This window comes from Anabrus simplex, chromosome 3, assembly GCF_040414725.1.
Source record: "Anabrus simplex isolate iqAnaSimp1 chromosome 3, ASM4041472v1, whole genome shotgun sequence".
NCBI lineage: Eukaryota > Metazoa > Arthropoda > Insecta > Orthoptera > Tettigoniidae > Anabrus > Anabrus simplex.
In genome coordinates, this window is record NC_090267.1 from 112,076,678 (window position 1) to 112,092,367 (window position 15,690).

Genomic DNA, 15,690 nt, shown 5'->3' on the forward strand with positions numbered 1-15,690 from the left:
AAGAGCTGCTCGACTAAGTGGTATGTTCCGGGCTGTCAGCGGAGAGATGGCGTGGAATGACATTAGTAGACGAATAAGTTTGAATGGCGTTTATAAAAGTAGGAAAGATCACAATATGAAGATAAAGTTGGAATTCAAGAGGACAAACTGGGGCATTGGGGATTGGAATAACTTACCAAGAGGGATGTTCAATAAATTTCCAATTTCTTTGAAATCATTTAGGAAAAGGCTAGGAAAACAACAAATAGGGAATCTGCCACCTGGGCGACTGCCCTAAATGCAGATCAGTACTGATTGACTGATACCCAAACAGTACAGGTTGTCAGACAATGTTCACATTCGTAACATGTATACGGCACTGAAGATAACGAAACGGCGGCTCTAACGTATGTAACAACGTTGAGTTTAATAAACTTTCCTCTTCTTCTAAGATGTACGTTTGTTATTAGTTATTTCCATTAAATTACGCCCATAAGTTTTATTTCGGGATCTGATAATTTCCCACTCTAACTCCCAGACCGCCCTACTGCAGTATTTTATTAGTTACTTCTGTTGTACAGTTATTACAAACCAAATAAATGAAGAGCGAGGAACATGGGACTAGCATACAAACTGCCTACTGTAAGATTAAAAGAGCAAAGTCACCTCCGTACAGGCCCTGAAGGCCCTTGGAGGAGTAGAAGGTAAAGGCTTCCATCATTGTTAACCTCGGCACGTGATGGGGTAGAGTGGTTAGCTCTACGCCCGACTGTAAGGTTACCTACAATAAAAAGAAACTTTCGAACAACATTCAAATCAGACACTACTATACTTGCCAGAAATTCTCTCCATGAATACAGGAGAAATAGAATGGATAAACGAAAGAAATAGTTTTAGAAAAGTCTGGGCATCACTGAAAGTAAAGAATGAGAAATTAGGAGAAATGAAAACCAATTCAAGAACGAAAAAAACTAAAAGATATCTGATACAATTAGGATGACGAGAATTAAGGTCTTTGGTATCATAAGGATGGATAACATCAGCCTCACAAAACGAATTTTCAACCAGACGTGCAAAAATAAAAATGACAACCAGTGAACACAAGGGATAAAGAAGCATGATGCGGTAGGGATGGGAATAATAAGACAGAACAATTTTCAAAAGTTTGATACAAAACTTCAAGGGTTTACAGGAGAATAAAAAGACGGAACGAAATAACATCAGGATGGAAGAGAGAAGGAAACAGCAAAATAAAGAGGATGAAGAGCTATTGGAAAGAAAGAAGATGAATACATTGGATTATTTTACGTGTTAGATGGCCAAAATCGGAGAAGAAGAAGCGAACCGAAAATACTTTGGTCCCCGGCATATCCAAGAAATCGGGTCTTCTTTAGAAAAGTGTATTTATAGTAAACCAGACATACAGACGGAGGGGACAATAAATCATGTGAGTAGCTTTTTATGTTTACTGTTACTCAGGGCTTGTTGAAAGTCCTTGCAACCCACAGCACAAATAATTTTCCACGAATAGGACATCAGTATTTTCCATATTTCGGTATAAATTGGTTGTTGATATATGGTATCAAACATGTCTGAGGTTTTGTCTTTACCTGAATAATACAATTTGTAAACTTTTTGACTCTTGCCTCGGGTATGTTGCAAGTATATTTTGTCTTCTCGACGAAATCAGTCTTCTTTCTTCAACCACGGAAAAAGTCAGTTACAACTCAGTATAATGAGCTGTTGCCATTTAAGCCATCTTTCATATTTTACTCTGTCTGAGAAACAGGAAACATTTGTTGTACAGTCCCCCGTGTCTCTCTTGTTAAGGTATGCAAATAGTTTCGATTCCCGGCTACTCCAAGGATTTTAATCTTGGACTTACTCTGGAACTGGGTTTACTCAGCCTCATTAGTTCAATATTGATACAAGAGTCAGTGTACCCTGTATGAAGTCCAAGCAATACGATTGAGTAAGTCGTCACTATAACCACGTAACGCCGTAATATCTGCATGCCATCTGTATGGGCACCGAGAGGATTCGTCATGCTGACCACACGACACCTTGTAATCTGCAGGCCTTCGGGCTGAGCAGCGGTCGCTTGGTAGGCCAAGGCCCTTCAAGGGCTGTAGTGCCATCGGGGGTGAGGGGATCTGTCTGGGCAGCGGTCCTTTTGACAGGCCAAGGCTTTTGATGAACTGCATGTTTATTTTTATAAATATTGCACACTACTGCACGTGAAACAACTCCAAAGTAATCTTATAGGCCTTCCCCCTCTGAGTAGGTGCAGTACAATACATCCACAGTATTCTTTGTCTGTTGTAAGAGCCGACTATAACAGGGGAACCGGGGGCTCACAACTTGGGAGCATGGTTGGCGACCATGGTTCGCCTGAGTCTGACATCGCTTACACCTGGGTCAGATTTCCTATCCGATTTTGCTTTTCTGACCCCGAGTCTCCGACTGTATTATGTTTATGAGGCATAGGGAGTCTTTCGTCTTCACACCCTTCGTGTGGCCCTTCCCTTTCTTTTGCCGAACATTCATCGAATTGTCGAAGGGCCTCTCCCATTGTCCTTCTGATTAGTGTTCAGAGAGAATGGTTGCCCAGTTATATTTCCTTTTTAAACAAAAATCAAATCACCACTCTGCAGTGTTACCGAAATCTAGCTAAGAGGTCATTAAGAGAAAGAGGCGAAGTTTGTGAAAATAGTGTTAGTAGGTTTACTTCCCACTAACTACTTTTACGGTTTTCGGAGACGCCGAGGTGCCGGAATTTAGTCCCGTAGGAGATCTTTAAAGTGCCAGTAACTCTACCGACACGAGGCTGACGTATTTGAGCACCTTCAAATACCTCCGGACTGAGCCAGGATCGAACCTGCCAAGTTGAGATCAGAAGGCCAGCGCCCCAACCGTCTGAGCCACTCAGCCGGGCGTAAAAATAATGAACTGCTGCTTTACTATAATAGGCTCACTCAAAACCCGTGCGGCAGCGGTCGGAGAAGTTCTTTCTACAGAGAGTGACAAGCAAGAACAGTATAGAATGCAGAGAATATCGCAATTGTAATCACAAGTACCTACCGAAAAACAGTAACGGTATTCTGTATGAGTGAGAGAAACCGACAGAGACCGATATTATGCGAGAGAATTCACGTCATCAATCACATATATTAAAATGAAAACCTTGAATTTGTGACAAAATATTAGACTGTAATTTATCGGTCATTTCTAGCTAAGGCGGGTAAGACGATATTGTGAGGTGTGTGGATAAAGTGCTGCTGGTTCATTGACGGTGGTGGTGGTGGTGGTGAGGAAATGCTTGTTAATCATCCTCTCTTAATGCTCTTCTAAGCAGAAAAGGGAAGAGGTCCGACCATTTGAAGAAATGAAATGAAATGGCGTATGGCTTTCAGTGCCGGGAGTGTCCGAGGATATGTTCGGCTCGCCAGGTGCAGGTTTTTATTTGACGCCCGTAGGAGACCTCCGCGTCGTGATGAGGATGAAATGATGATGAAGACAACATATGCACCCAGCCCCCGTGCTAGCGAAATTAACCAATGATGGTTAAAAAGTCCGACCATGTCGGGAATCGAACCCGGGACCCCTGTGACCAAAGGCCAGCACGTTAACCGCTTAGACATGGAGCCGGACACCCTTCGAAGAATAAAGATGTCATCAAAAGAATAGGAAGGGTCATGAAAGACATGAAAAAAAATCCTACGCTTTGCAAACCTAATAGCCTTTTATCGGAAGAGTACAAGAGTTGACCAAGGTAGGCCCTATCGATGGTGGCGGTAGAATACATCTACGGTATATTCTCCTTGTCGTAAGAGGCGACTAAGAGGGTTAACTCCCCAAGTACTTTCAATTGAGGAACGAGAGTTGTCGACTGCAGGGTCCCTTGCTAAGTTTGGCGTTGCTTTCACTTACTTGCCCAGGGTCTTCACTTTTATCCTTCTTGTCCAACCTTCCTTGGTCGTTCTGGTCCTCTTCCGAACCCGATTATATTAGATTTGCGAGGCTTAGAGGTGGCTGTCATGTTCATGCCCTTCGAAGCCTTTCTTTTTTACCGATATTGGAAGGGTCAGACTTCTTGCATCTTTCCTCTGATTAGTGTTAAGAGAGAATGGTTGCCCAGTTGTACTTCTTTATAAAACAAAAGTCACCACCACAGGCCGAATAAGATTCAGATTCAGCTAGGGCTCTGTGGTCCATCACTAAGAAACAAAACTGAACTTAGAAGTGGCGCCGACTTTTTGGGGGGAGGCAAGGAGTTTTCTTCCCCCCCCCCCCCTTCCAAAGAAAAGAGATCTTAGGGCGACAGAGTGCCGTTTTTCCCCTCCCCCCGAAAAAACTCCACCTAGATGTCAAGTGGAGTTTGGTAGTCTTCGGAGACTGCTAAGGCATTAAATTTGGAGAAGGTGGTAGATGATTTTATATCAAGAAATGGAGATTGGAAAGTGGGCATTCCTTCAGAGAACTATTACCCTATGGAGACTGTTCAAGCGGTACATCTGGTGTAGAGCTTTTCACATTTCGTTAGTCCGCCTCTGTGGGTAGTGGTTAGTGTGCTTAGCTGCCACCCCCGGAGGCCCGGGTTCGATTCCCGGCTCTGCTACGAAATTTGAAAAGTGGTACGAGGGCTGGAACGGGGTCCACTCATCCTCGGGAGGTCAACTGAGTAGAGGTGGGTTCGATTCCACCTCAGCTACCCTGGAAGTGGTTTTCCGTGATTTCCCACTTCTCCTCCAGGCAAATGCCGGTATGGTACCTAACTTAAGGCCACGGCCGCTTCCTTCCCTCTTCCTTGTCTATCCCTTACAAACTTCCCATCACCCCACAAGGCTCCTGTTCAGCATAGTAGGTGAGGCCGCCTGGGTGAGGTACTGATCATCCTCCCCAGTTGTATCCCCCGACCCAGAGCCTGAAATTCCAGGACATTGACCTTGAGGCGGTAGAGGTGGGATCTCTCGCTGAGTCCGAGGGAAAAACCGACCCTGGAGGGTAAGCAGATTAAGAAAGAAAGAATCATGAAACGCATAATATACGGTAACATGACGTTTATTAAGAAAATGTATTTATGAAGCAAGTTGTATTGTTTTACTTGTGATTATTTTTGTTATCTTCGTACGTAAAGCATTACTTCAAACATTTATTTATGAATCAAATTCTATTTTTCTGTTAACTTGTGAATATTATTGAAAACTCCGTACGTAAGACTCATTCAAAAAAAATGTGTTTGAGAAACAAACTCTATTATTGTCCTGCTTTTTGTTTGTTTGTGAATACAGTACTGTTATTATATAAGAATGTTTGCATTAATAGTTTTTCCTCACTTCACATGCCTGTGTTTATGTTAATCATGACCTCCCAATAATTACCCGATGTCGGTACGCCTGGAACTTAGCTTTGAATCTCGGCCAGATGATCAGTGAGGAGCTTATAAAGGCAAGCCAGATGTGTAAGAAATCCTTAGGAAGAATCTTGGCGGCCAATTTTTCAAGTTGGAAATATGTCATAATTTATCATAGAACAGGGCCTTGCTTCTGGCCACTTCATTGAGCGTGCCCCAGCCCTTGCTTGATAGTGGCGGCATGGAGCACAACAGCGCGGTTCTAGCTGCGCACGACCACGTGACTCCAGCAGGCCATGAGGACTCGAGGCACTCCGCACTCGAATTAGCCAACTCAGTACAAAGACGAGCTCTGCCGCGGCTGGGCTAGTCCGACGGACGAGGCGTTTCTTCCCCATAAAGGTAGGCCAGCGCCGGCTTCGATTCTCCCCGCATTTAAAATATCTCTTATCTAACCCAACACCAAAGCCTGCTCGGCGATGATACATACAGCGAGAGAAAGTGGATGAGGAGAATGCATCTGTCTCTCGTTCTTTTTGTCCGGATTGTTTTATTGCATAGCAACTAATAGCATGCATTGTTTTGGTGTTGTCTTATATAATGTGTGCCTGTGAAGAAGTGAAAATACAGCCCAAGAAATGTGAAGGACATGGATCTTGTGAAGTGTTTGCAGTGTGATCCTGTGTGTGGAGTGAATTAGTGTTTGTGTGCTTTAGTGACTACCGTACTGCTGAGCGTACCTCTATCATCGTAAGTATTATTCAGTTACTGGCTTGTTTCTGGAGTTAAATAAGAAGATGAAAAAAAAAAGTATTTTGTGGGCATTGAATCTGCAACACATGCACAAGCCAGTCCCGTATACCATACCTATACTCATGTTAAATTCTATTTTTGTATGTGGATCATGTCTTGAATGAGTGTTCAGGTAAAGAAAGATTGCCTAATTTATAAGATTTCCCTACAAGGACGCGACATATATCAACAAACTTCTGTTGGATTATTTCCAGTAAATGTAAATGCGTGTCCTCGCCCCGAAATTGTGCTGCTCTTTTTTTTTAGGCACACCCCCAGTGGAGGTGAGCTACATGTATCTTTTTTAACCACATGCCAGATCTGCCAATCTTACATTTCTGGCGGTACGGGGGATGGAGTGGAATGTTACTGTGTTAAGATTGTAGTGTTTCCTGCTTGCTTTCCTTCGGATAAAGTCGCTTCTAGATTAATGAATAATTGTAATAAGTCTACCTCGTATGCACAGACTTACGATTTCGAGCCCTACGCACCTTTTAAAAGTGGTATTAAAGCCCTTAATCACTCCCTGCCGAACTGTGAGTTTTATCATGAAGTACTTTAAATTTTATCAGATGATATTCTTTACGTGTTCCTACGAGTGTACTTTCTGACGAGTGACAATCTGCTGTTGTTTCTGCAGTAGGTTCGTAACTGAAGTCCACTGAAGTCCGTCCCGTTGAACTGGGTGGTGATGCTTTAAAGGCAGATAGATGGCAGTAGCTGCTGTACCGTTCCTTCGCCTCCTGCTCTCTTCTGCGTTGCATGGCGAATTTGTGTTGTGTCCAATGCACTGTATTTTTGGCATTGTGTAGGTATTTTTGGATTTGGTTTGTGCGATGTTCTGAGATGTTTTTGTGGCCTACACCAGTTATTTGTTAGATTTTTTGGGGGTTTGAATCTTGTTCCTGTTACAAAATCTTCGTTCAGGAGCCAAGAACGTAAATAATCGTTATATCCTTGCAAGAACTAAGAACAACATAATGGCAATGAATTCGACATACTTATTGCCTGTGTATCATTTGCGCAGTATTGTGTCTGAAATGGTGATTTCATGATAAATCGGGGGGAAAAACCAATTTGAGTATTCCTAAAGTGATATAGGAAACGAAAGGGAACCGAGATAGAAGTAATCAATTTAGGCTTCATATTCGATTTCGTAATATACATCTTAGCGCGTGCGAAAATTGAGACAGACCGAGCGAGTTGGCCGTACGGTTAGGGGTGCGCAGCTGTGAGCTTGCATTCGGGAGAGAGTGAGATCGAACCCCACAGTCGGCAAAACTGAAGATGGTTTTCGGCGGTTTTCCATTTTCACACTAGGTAAATGCTGGGGCTGTACCATAATTAAGGCCCTGGCCGCTTCCCTTCCACTCCTAGCCCATTCCTATCCCATCGTCGCCATAAGACCTATCTTAGTCGGTGCGACGTAAATTTTTTAAAAATCAGGTGGGCCTGTAGTATTTTTTGCGAGTTCACAACATTGCACAATTGACAAAGAAATGTAACGGACTGTCAGTAAGCAGATGACCTAGTTATCAACGGTCTGCGGTGTTTACTAGTAAGAGAGGAACATTGATAGTGCTACCACAAAGTTTAATCTATTATGCGATATGAAAGACAGTCCTGAACATTAACTAAATTAAACAAACTTACATGCTTATTTCAGTTATTTGAGAGTTAATTTCATCCCCACCGTATTGTGTAATGGCCTATGATGTCCAACATTAAATACAGCGTGCTCGTGGATGAAATTTGCATATCTTGATTGTTATGGTTATCCATTTTTTGTAGTTGATTTCTGTTATCCTTTCGTTAATGAACTGGATTTTTTAATAATATGGCTTTTATTGCCGGGATATACCAGGACGGGTTCGACTCGCCAGGTGCAGGTCTTTCTATTTGACTCCCGTAGGCGACCTGCGCCTCGTGATGAGGATGAAATGATGATGAAGACAATACATACACCCAGCCCCCGTGCCATTGGAATTAACCAATTAAGGTTAAATTCCCGACCCAGCCGGGAATCGAACCCGGGACCCTCTGAGCCGAAGGCCAGTACGCTGACCGTTCAGCCAACGAGTCGGACAATGAACTGGAATGAAAAATAGCGAGTACCAAACTTTCAAATTTAGATAGCATATTAAAAGAATTCTAGTTTCTAAACAATATTTAAATTCTTTGCAAATTAATCGAGTGTCTATCTGGGGTACAACAATTTCTCTGCAAATTGCAGTTCGCATTATTACATGCTTCCTGTAAAATTGAAGGCACTGGAACGTTGGAGGAAGAGCAGAGAGTAAAGCGTGAAAGAGACAAAGGAAGCGCAGAGGGATAAAGCGTGAAAGACACAATAAGGATCAACATTTTTACAAAGAAAATGGACTGTTGATCTCAACATGTTCGATACAATAATATATTATAGGATGCAGTATTTTAAAGAAGGGTCCTTTGAAGAATAGAGCCTGTTTAACTGCATTTTCTTCAGTTACTTTTATAGGTGTCTTCTGTTTGTTAGACACCTTAAAGCATCTTTCGGATAAAATTGTGTTAGGAATCCAACTATTCTCATAACCATAAAATTCTTATGATCTAGTATTTATTTATAAATATGAAGTCGCAGACAGGCTCTTGGGCTGTATACCTGCTGATGAGCATTGCCATTTGTTGAAATCAGCCTGTACTTCTGATGTTTTCCAAATACACGGGTAATTTCTCTTCCAATAAACGGATGTCACTTTGCTAACAGAGTGTCAGTATGTGGATGTGAACTTAACCAGTAGAGCGTATAGATATTCCAACACCGCAAAAATCCATGTATTCGAGAAGGAGATGGGCTTGAATTTCTTAATAGACTTTTATGCAATGATATTCCATGGTTCCCCATCGCAACTCCAAGTTAATGTTAGGATAGTTCTTTTCTCGGGGTAACTTCTAATTCTCACCTACTGTACAGTAAACCTTAAATATTATACCTATAGATGAACAATACGCACCAGAGCGGACATCACTGTAATATTATCAGATGATGATCGTTTCCACTCATCTCAGATATCGTACTACCAAGCTCGATAGCTGTAGTCGTTTAAGTGTGGCCAGTATCCAGTATTCGGGAGATAGTGGGTTCGAACCCCACTGTCGGTAGCCCTGAAGATGTATTTCCGTGGTTTCCCATTTTCCGTCAGGTAGATGGGACTGTACCTCAATTAAGGCCTTGGCCGCTTCCTTCCCACTCCTAGCCCTTTCCTATCCCATCGTCACCATAAGACCTATCTGTGTCGGTGCGACGTAAAGCAACTTGTAGAAAAGATGTCGCACTGGCTCCAAAATATTACATACAGTAAGTACACTGTGGCTTTTTACATCCGCGTTGATGATTCCCGATGGCTAGTGTTTGTATTTGTAGAGACGCGAGTGAAGAGGCAACTTTTAGTCGCCTCTTACGACAGGCAGGGGATACCGTGGATGTTATTCTACCGCCCCCACCCGCAGGGGGGGAGGTTTCTGAGGGAAATGTAGGTGGTAAAAACGGTAGGTGTAGACAAATTCAATTCAGTATCTCTTCATTCGTGATTCGATCTACTCATCTCACCTTCAGCTTCTTCTATATCGCCACACTTCAAAAGCTTCTATTCTCTTTCTTTCTGAGCTTGTTATTGTCCATGTTTCTTTCTAATTCCTATATTGGTGTTTGAAGTGAGCAAGTTTCATTGAATTTAAATCCGGGTGGTTAGTTGGTAAGCGAAGTACACCAAAATTTGGTTCACCAAATAATGCTTAGAGTTGTACCAATTTTTTATAGGTGGTATTTGAACATTGTACCTTAAAAAGGCATACCATTACGTCGCAGTCATGATTTCGTATCTTCTCTTTTTTTTTTTTTTTTTTTTACTGTTCGAAGTTGGAGCCTTATCCACTTGCACATTATGGTACGTTGCGTTGTCTCTGACGAAAACTGTTTATACGGTAGTAATTTTTCTTTAATCAATTTCCTGTAATTTAATATGTTCATTTGATCGTGGTAATCACCTGAACTTTGCCCTGATTTCCACATCGTCAGCAGAGAGAACAACCCCTTTTCCCCTCCGGCATAAATGAAGTTTACCCAACATGTGACTAGATAACAAATAAGACTTATCATTGTATAAAATAGGCCTACCTCCTTCTCTGCATGTCGTGATAGCTTCTAAATATGCAATTCTCTCTAAAATGTTATTAGTTATTACCCTCGTAAAGTTCTTATATACGATTTTGTTACACAGTATGTTCCGTACGACTGATTAGGAGTAGTAGGCCCCTTTAGAAGCAAATTTTCAATTTTCGCTAAGTGCCGGAATATGGGCTAATTATTTACTTTGGTGATGCCTATAACAGAGTATAATTATACAGTAATAACATACTTTCAACTGTAAAGGTTTTAAGAAACTCTCGATTGTCGAAATTTTGACTGACGAAGAGAGGGTTTTCTTTGTCGTGCCAGTTAATATAACTTACTTACAGAGGTCATTCACATTCGTATCCGATGTAAGCCTGCAGGCATAAATTTAGAAACCTTTTTTTTCGAATGGATCATTCGGAGATCCTTTCTCGATGAGTTGAAATTTTGCCTAAATTTCGTGATTGAGTTTATACATCACCACGAAATGAACATTGCAGTGTTATATTATTATTATTATTATTATTATTATTATTATTATTATTATTATTATTATTATTATTATTATGTAGTCGTAATTTTTTTATAAACTACAGTAATCGTATACCCTACCTTACTAACATATTTCTTAATTGCTTGTAATTATATAGGCCCCTACTACCAGTTATTTTATCTTACCTGTATTCTTACCCCATCCCAATAACAAAAGAAAAAGTACACTTTCCTGCGTAAGTCCAAATCACTATAGACTACCAATAGAAGTTCAAACTAAAAGTCCTATACTTCAATTGATATACTTCAAATTGTGTGACAATACAGACACAACGCCAATTATAGTACATATTGACTGATCACTGATCAGCTTGCAACAAAAAGTATTAGTAAATAAACTAAAACCTCCCACAAAAACATAGAAAATGTCTTAAATATATCCTCAGAGATAGCGACATATTTAAAGGGTTTCATAAGCCTCTGTGGCAAATCTGAACTAATAAATTAGAATTCATCCAAATAATAATAATAATAATAATAATAATAATAATAATAATAATAATAATAATAATAATAATAATAATAATAAATGCAGTGGGGCCAATAACCGAGATGTTAGGCCTCTTTAAAGAACAGTTGTCATCATTATAAATGCAGTGTGCGCCAGGGTGCCAGAATTTTGTTTTGGAAGGAGTTCTTAACCGCACCAAAGAACTTAAAATTAGAGCCCTGCACAGATGCGGATATCCGCGGAGTTTGAGTCTTAGCGGATGCAAATTGTATAGCAGTGCGGATAACTTTGCTGATAATTTATAAATAATTAAGTTTATTGATTTTTCACTCTGGTATACTCTTTTCTTTGTGATTAGGCGACCCTTGTCAGTGGTACCGTATGGGAGAATTGTGATATATAAAGAGCCTTGAGACCATAAAGCTGCAAATCCGACCTAAGCCTAACTCGCTCCTGTCCGCAATTAATGGAAGGAAGGAACAAATGACAGTACGTCGGTAATTGTCGCAAGATAAAATCCCTCATAAATCTGTGACTGTAGGAGTTCTGGTGCCAAGTGTCAGGCCTATTGTATTATGTTAACAGATCTATCCGTTTCAATACCTTGGGTGCAATATACTGTAGTTAAATATTTACAGTATCCGCGGATAACCATTCGCGGATGCAGGAAGTGCGGATGCGGATAATAGCTTGTATATCCGCGCAGGGCTCCACCTACGAGTATAATATCGGTACGAGTCTTACTGATTTAAAAGCTCGCTTACTGATCATGTTGGTCTGTGGTTGCCTCACCATTTGCGCTTCACAGCTGGCTGTGGGCAAGATAACAGTGCTAGTGCGCCTCTGGATGGCAAGGTTGTTTAACGGTATAGGAATGTTATTTCAGTGAAGAATCTTAAATCATACAGATTTGCGTCACTACATACGGTGATTGGCAGTCGACGCGTTGCTTATGCTGGAATGTCAACTAGGCCTACCCAGAATGCATATTTTTTTTCGTTTTAACGGGTTAAGGGCATCTTTGGCCATAATATCTACACATACTTATTTCAGTTTGTGTTGTGTCTGAGGTAATTTGCGCAGATGTAGGTCTGATTGTTTGGGGCAATTTAAAACAAGAACGAAGCAGAGTAAAACAACATTTCGGTAAATTATCTAATGCTGCTTCCGGTGTGCATTTATGGCATTTTCAATTACAGTAATATAATGACACCGACCGCGGAAGCCTACGAATGAATTTCGGAAAAAATGGAAAATCACTGGAGTTCAATTTTGAACTACTCAGTTTTGACCCCTCATATTCTAATGTAACACATTTATCTTGTACGGCTAGATCAAATCATCGCTTAGCAAGGGATATATCGAAATGTTCAGTTAGGTCATAGAAAGAGCTTCTGTTTTGGTCAGAGAAATCCACATCACTCCAGTGCTGTTCTAACATATTCTCGTTCCAACCTTGTCTACAGCATCTGTTTCTGGCAACACCCACTGGTGCAGCAAATTCATGACCTTCTAGCCAGGTTATGTGAAGTTGGCACCAGAATCACTTTCGCGTGACTTCCAAGCCACGTTGGTATTACGGGAAATGAACTTGCGGATGAAGCTGCAAAGGAAACGGTATTTTTACATCCATGACCTATGAATGTACCTGCTAAAGATATTTGTTTTCAGCTACGTCGAACCATCATGGCATCTTGGGAATCGGAGTGGCTAGCTATCCGAACTCCCAACAAGCTGAGAGCAATTAAGGAGACAACTACCGTGTGGCGGTCCTCTTCCCGGCCTTCACGGAGAGAGGCCATAGTATTATGTAGGCTTAGGATAGGTCACGGACGTTCTACGCACTCTTATCTACTAAAGAGAGAAGACCCCCCCCCCCAGGTGTGTTCTTGTGGTGCCGACTTCACCGTGGCCCACATCCTCACTGAGTGCGCCGATCTGTCTGGCCTAAGACGGTGCCTCGGCTTGCAGGAAACACTCCAACGCATACTAGCCGATGACGCGACTACTGGCTGATCTCGTCATTCGCTTTATGTGCGACACTGGATTAATCAAGGGTATAGCAAAGACATCTCCGTACAGGCCATGAAGGCCCTTGGAGGGGTGGAAGGTAAAGGCTTCTACTATCCGTAACCTCGACACTTGATGGGGTAGAGTGGTTAGCTACGCCCGGTCGCCCTTGCCCCCAGGAATTAACCTGATACTCATTTTTGGTGTTGGCTGAGTGAACCTTAGGGCCTTGTGTACATTCGCAAGTGAAAATCTCGTTTCTTAAATTTTACGACTTCCTGACGAGGATACGAACCCACGTCCTTCCGGGCGAACCGAGCACGCCTAACTCACTTTCGCTTTTGATTCGTTAGTGAGATTTTCGGCTTAATACAATACTTTTTTGTTTTTACTTCGTTTCGAAATTCCTTCGTTGGATAAATATTTATTTTAAATTTCTTTTCCACTTAATTTGTTCAGAGAGGATGATTACCTATTGGTACTTCCTCTTCTGCCTGCTGTCATTTCTTGATGGATACAGTACTTTTGCATCCATCTCTTGGCACAGGCCAGAGTAAAGTGTAGATTCCACCGAAGTCCCAGTCAACATCCATGGCTGTGACAATATGGAAGTTGCTGGGGTATGGGTAGTGCTGAGTAATGACATTCAGAGCATGGCTAGTGCATCTGAGTGTTATGAAAGGTGCTGCTCATAGGGTCAGTCGTGCTGCAATAGTACTTTCTGACCCAGTGAGGAAAGTAATGGCAAACTACCTCACTCCTCATCTTGCCTAGTACGCCTCATTTTGGTGCTGCCATTGGTTTTTGGGGTTTCCTTATAACCGCATAACCTTTTGGTGGTGCTATTTGAGGATCCAACCAGCCTCTGGGCTGATGACCTAACAGACAGACTTCCTCTTAAAACAAAAATCACCACCTGTCTACAGTTGTGTGCGCCATTGTAACTGTTTAGTTTTAACTCGTGTTCCCGAAGTGGATGGTGCATCATATTGACTGAAGGCGTCAAGTCTAATGGTCTGACACCGTGGTTAGCCGGTTCGAGTCCAATTGGTAGCAATTTTTTCACCGTCAGAATGTTGGCCGGCAGAGTAGGGAAGGTGGTTGTATACAATTTCTAATCTCTAAGTTGCGTACCAAAAGCCTGTATACAATTCCAAACCTCTCCACAGTGTTTATATAGAGTGAGGGCATATGCTGCTGTTGATGGTGATTCGTCCGTCGGATTGAGACACGTAAGCCGTGAATAGACAGGGATATGCCATGCGCCGACAGCAGGTTTCAGTCTCTCCCTACCGCATTATCATCATCTTGCATCCAGATGCGCAAGTCGGCCATGGGCGTCAGATAGAAAGAGCTGCACCAGATGAGCTGAACATTACCGGCACTAAAAACTTTACGATAATACATTGACAGAAGGATACATTACTATTGACCGCAAAACGGAGTGTTATTCATTATCCTCGAACATCATATTCAGCCCAAATCCACCTGTAGCTTACGGTGCATTGCATCTTCTCGTAAGGGCTAGAGCAAGTTGGTTGGTTTCATAGATCTGTCTGACTCTCTCATATTTGAGTTTGACAGTGTGAAAGTAGCTGACGCAAGGGCGATGATAGTAACGCCATTCCTTATGCAGCCAGTCCCTGTGATGAATGGTTGAAGGTGTCCCTCATAGGTAGAGCCCTGCACGGATGCGGATAACCGCGGATATCAACGAAGTTAGTGTCTTAGCGGATACAAACTGTATGGAAGTGCGGATAATTTTGCTGATAATTTCTTAATAATGACGTTTATTGATTTTCACTCAGGCATACTCTTGTTTTTGTTTGTGGTTAGGCAACAGAGCCTTGAGACTATAAACCCGTAAATCTGACCTAAGCCTAATTGGCTCCTGCCCGCAATTAATGGAAGGAAGGAACAAAGGTCAATACGTCGGTAGTTGTCGCAAGAGAAAATCCCTCATAAAGCTGTGACTGTAGGGGTTCTGATGCCAGGAGTCAGGCCTGTTGTATTCCTTAACAGATTTGTCCGTTTCAGTGTAATATACTGTAGTTAAATATTTAAATTATCCGCGGGTAACCATTCGCGGGTGCAGATGAAGGAAGTGCGGATGCGGAAAGGATGCAGATATTATTTTGTATATCCGCGCAGGGCTCTACTCTCAGTGTCTGTTGGCGAATTAATTTCAGTGGGCTTGGCAGAATGGTAGCCAATAGCGCCATTTGATTCGGTGAGAAAAGTACGCGTTTTTTTTATACCTCACGCCTCTAAGCGACATCTAGACTGTCTATAGCTGATGGTGAGTAGTTGGGGGATCCAGCCAACCTTCGGGATGAGGACTGGCCGAACATTACATCGTTTGTACAAAATTATATTTATCTTCAATTTTTATTTATTTAT

General features: G+C 41.9%; 1 protein-coding gene across 7 annotated transcripts in view; it reads left to right on the top strand.

The window, feature by feature from the left end:
• The first annotated feature begins 5,672 nt into the window (after window positions 1–5,672).
• Window positions 5,673–15,690, top strand: part of smash (smallish) — a 321,926-nt gene continuing 311,908 nt past the window's right edge. For 4 of the 7 annotated variants that reach the window (XM_067142671.2, XM_067142675.2, XM_067142678.2 and 1 more), the window contains exon 1: window positions 5,762–6,082. The gene's annotated coding sequence lies outside the window, so the exon portion shown is untranslated. Of the gene's footprint in view, window positions 5,735–5,761; window positions 6,083–15,690 lie in introns of those variants that run through there. The other 3 variants (XM_067142676.2, XM_067142677.2, XM_067142672.2) reach the window with 2 other exon arrangements.